The 4551-nt window shown below is 43.5% G+C and overlaps 1 long non-coding RNA gene across 1 annotated transcript; it reads right to left on the bottom strand.

Moving 5' to 3' along the window:
* Positions 1 to 301: 301 nt before the first annotated feature.
* On the bottom strand, positions 302 to 1010 carry LOC116980907. Its single transcript, XR_004414094.1, has 2 exons — positions 710 to 1010; positions 302 to 433 (listed from the first exon to the last, which is right to left on the bottom strand). It is a non-coding gene; the product is annotated as an uncharacterized LOC116980907 (long non-coding RNA).
* Positions 1011 to 4551: the final 3541 nt, after the last annotated feature.

The raw sequence follows: 4551 nt of genomic DNA on the forward strand, positions 1-4551 counted from the left end.
AAGAGGGGGAATCTTATAGAAACATATTAAATTATTAAAGGACTGGACAAGCTAGATGCAGGAAAAATGTTCCCAATGTTGGCTGAGTCCAGAACCAGGGGCCACAGTCTTAGAATAAAGGGCATGTAATTTAAGACTAAGGTGAGAAGAAACTTTTTCACCCAGAGAAACTTATGGATTTATGGAATTCCCTGCAGAGGCCGAAGCGAAGATCCTATCTTTGGTCAGAAGCAAGATACTCCCACAGAGTATCCATTCCTGCCCATTAGGTTCCCATTGTGATGAAGAACACGCAGGCATGAAAAGTTGAAAAATGATTTATTACAGTTTAACATGTGAATCGCTTAAAATATAACAACATTTTAAATGTCAAAGATGAGAATAATTCTTTCTTGCTGTGCCTCTTGTTGCTGCTCACTGCGTCTTTATGTCTCTTTGTTGTTGAAAAAAAAAAGAGACAATTTAAATATAGAGAGATTCAGCGGTCAGACTTTAACCAATAAAATCTGATAATTTATCTCAGGTCATCATTCAATAAAGCACACTTTTATATAAGCACGCATATATACAAACACACAGACTCACACACACATCTATACACACACACACACACACACACAGACTCACTCAAATGTTTAAAGCCTCCTTTAGAGGCTGCTGCTGTTGAAGCAAATACGTGCTTTAAATAACGTCCAACAATCACACTCACCATTGACAGAGTAGTCAGCTCTCTTGAATTATTCAGCGGTGTCTTCACTCGGTGCCTTCTGCAGTCAGCGCCATCTTGCCACGAACCGGAAATGATGCACTCAGCACCACATTGCCGCTTTATCCATCCGCATACTGTTGCGACGATTTTAAGAGCCAATTAGTCCAACACTTTGCAAGCAGCCAACACATTTTCAGAAGAGTCTTTAAAAGCCAAGACAATTTGGCAAACACTTTGCAAGTATCAAACACATTTTCTGAAGAGTCTTTAAAAGCCAAGACAATTTGGCAAACACTTTGCAACCACATCAAGGGGGCTCGCCGTGGAGTAGACGTGCGTTCAGTGTTATTCGCCGCTCAGAGAGCCGTGACCCTCTCGCTTCCTCTGTCTTGCAGAGACTGCGTGAGGCACAACACTTCCCGGTTTTATAGTCCCTCCCCCTGGGACTCTGAGTGAGCTGGCCAAAAATGACAGCTGTAAGTGGCGGCATTCACTCGGAAATCAAGAAACAGAAAGACAAGAGCGTTCAAGATATTAGTTTTAGTAATATAGTTAAATTAATCGTCATTGGCACGATTTTGTATGGGTAACAATCAAAATTTTCAACTACGTAGATAAACAACCTGTGCGGACCAACTGGCCGGAGTTTTTACGGACATTTGCAATCTCTCACTTCCGAGGTCTGAGGTTCCCACCTGCTTCAAAAGGGCATCAAAAACCTAGACCCACTGCAGTTCGCTTACCGCCACAACAGATCAACGGTGAACATTAATAGCCCATTGTCTGTTATTTGCACTTTATCAGTTTATTTATTCATGTGTGTATATATTTATATAATGGTATATGGACACACTGATCTGTTTTGTATTCGCCTACTATGTTCTCTTGTGCTGAAGCAAAGCAAGAATTTCATTGTACCATCAGGGACTCATGACAATAAACTAACTTGAACTTGAATAGTATGACTTCAAATACATAATTTTCGAAAATTATGCACTTTACGTATGTCCCACTTTTTGAAGTTTTTTACATCTCCTTTTAACAGTCAAGTCATACATTTTTCTATTCTTGAATTTGAGTCCATAGTGCATGTGGATACTCACAAAGATAGCCACAATTCTAACCTTGACTCTATTGCAGCACAAGTTCATGTCTTTGTATTGCTGTGTGTTATGTATTGCTGTGTTTATTAGATGGGAAATGTTATCCCTGGTCATGTTAACATCATCAAATTCTGTGCGGAACACTTGCTCGCACACTTCACAGAACCCAATAAAGTATTCCGAAGGCACCATCAATGAGCCAAAGTCAGACGTTGATGTGTCATAGGCTTTATGGTGTATGATTACGAGTGCAGGATCAACTAAAGTGGTATCAGTTCGTAAGAGAACTTCTCTGCACGTGATGCATTTTGACGACAGTTCGTGTGAAGTAATGATCCTGTGACAGATGTGACCTGCGATGTAAGCTAGTGTATTTTCTTCAGGGAGATCCATTGAAATGCTGCAGACTGCATTGTGCTGTTTAGTTTTATTTGTATGAGAGACAGATGGAGATGGTTTTTTTAATCTGTTTTTTGTAAGTGTTTGCAATGTCAGGATAAATTTGTCTGAGTCGGGGGAACAGTTTGCACTCACAGATGGCTTGATCAGTTCAGCCACCATAACCATCCGAAAAGCACATCGAAATTCCTTTGCAGATGGATTTTCTCTGAATCCGCCCTTTCGCCGAATAGTGGAGAACAAATTCTCCACTACATCCTGATTGATCCTGGATGTGAACATAAAACGGGCGTCTGTGCTTTCCTTGATGTGCTGCCACAGTTGTGAAATGCAAGAAATTGCAAGCCGCCATCCCTTGACAAACAACACATTTTTAGCTCCAAGCACTGTCAGGCTTTTGAGTACAGTCAAGCATGATTCAAAGAATGACTTATGTGCAGACGTTTCAGACATAGGCCTCCTTAACTTTTTGGCGTCCGTGTAAAACCTGCTGTTAAAGGAGTCAAAAAGTCCATCAACCATTTCAATAAATTCTGCTGTATAAACAGCCTCCCCAGGTAACTTTCCAAGAGTTGCATAGGTGTAGACACCTGCTGCTACTGAATGGCTAAGCACCTGCGCAGCCTTGTTGACTCGCATTTTAGAGAAGCTGTTTAAAACAAAATGGCCTCTGGTTAATTTATGGGCTTTTCTAATGGGCAACTGTGAATCATGCTCATAAAATGCGTAAATATGTGCCCATTTGATATGTTTTTTTATGCCATCCTCTCCCTTGACCTCAAAAACATATTTCTCCAAGTTTGATCGAGTGTTTTTCAACAAGTGGGGTGGGTCATGCATGCAATAGATATTGGTTCCCCCGTGGACGAAGAAAGGATGGTCTTCCGTCACACCCAAGTTGGAGTATAGTCGAACATTGCTTGGGCCTTGGTCACAAACAACGGCCTTAGGCTGTAGTCCAATAGCCTTAACCTTCTGTAAACATTCATTGAGTAATGTTTTCAGTTTGTCAGCCTTTGTGCAGTCCCGTGAAAGAAAGTAACCTACAGGTTGCTTCCATTTCCCCATCAAGCCTCTAACCATGAAAACAAGAGCATGGTTGGCAGGCCTTGACGTCTTCCCTAGAGATCCAAAGTCCTCAAAGCCCTCAACTGAATCCTCAGTAATATTGTAAGAGAGGCTTGCACGTAAACTCATTTCGTCAAAGGAGACTACACATAATGTATCTCTCTCTGACATCCCCGCAACCCTGTCTTTCAAAAGTTCAAAGATCTTAGGGGGAAACCCAGGCCGCACTTCAATATTGCACAACCACCTACGTAGTGATGAGATTGATGGAAGTGTGAAAATGCACTGGCAGAACTGATATGCTCGGGGACTCTGGTGGTAGAGGGACAAGGCAACTACCTTGTCTGAATAACTCCATCGTCTTCCTCTTGCACTTCTACGTCCAGACGCATTACGCAACTGCGACGCAAAGAAAGACAGTGCTGGTTCTTGTAAAAATTCACCAGCCCCTCTGATCAAGTCACTGATTGTCTTACTTTCTGTAGTATTCTTTCCCATTGATAATTTGATCAGTTGTACTTTTTTTTTGAGGCGGAAAGTACGCTGTCTTTCCTTCTTCAGAGCTCTGCTGTCATTTACATTTTGTGTGATTTGAAGATCAGGTGTTTCAGAAGTTGTAGAGACACTGATGGGTTCTTCCCGCGGAACTTTGTCTGCAGCTGAGCAGTAAGAATGTTCTGTCTGTATGTTGTGTGGCACTGCCAATACAAGAAAAAAGAAAAAGGAATGAAATGGCAAGCATACTAATTAAAAAGATTAATCATATACATGTGAATAAATCATCATCTACTACTGAAAGTCTGTTCTTGACTGGTTTTTGCCATCTGTGCTGCGATTTCCGAGAGAACGCCGCCACCTACGGCCGTCTCGCTCAGAGACCCCCTCCGACGCATGTGTGCCGAGGTTCTCCCCCCCCTTTCCTCTCCACCCCCTCGCCTCTCCCCCTCTCCCACCCTCCCTCCCCTAAACCCCCTCCCCTCCACACCCCCTACCCTCCACCCTCCCTGCTCCCCACCTCACCCCCCTCTCAGCACCCCCTCTCTCTCCCCCTCTCTCTCTCCTCCCCATCTCCCCCACCTTTCGCCCCTCACCCACCTTCCCTCTTATCCTCCTCTCCAACCCCTATCCCTCTTGCCCCTCTCTCTGTCTCTCTGTCTCTGCCCCTTCTCTCTCTGCCCTCACTCTCTACCCCCGACCGCCCCCCGCCCCTCTCTTGATGTGACTACAAGTTGGGGGCTATGCTTCAGTAGATAGGGTGGTTATGGGGTAAAA

The sequence above is a fragment of the Amblyraja radiata genome, chromosome 14, assembly GCF_010909765.2.
Source record: "Amblyraja radiata isolate CabotCenter1 chromosome 14, sAmbRad1.1.pri, whole genome shotgun sequence".
In the NCBI taxonomy this organism is placed as follows: Eukaryota; Metazoa; Chordata; class Chondrichthyes; order Rajiformes; family Rajidae; genus Amblyraja; species Amblyraja radiata.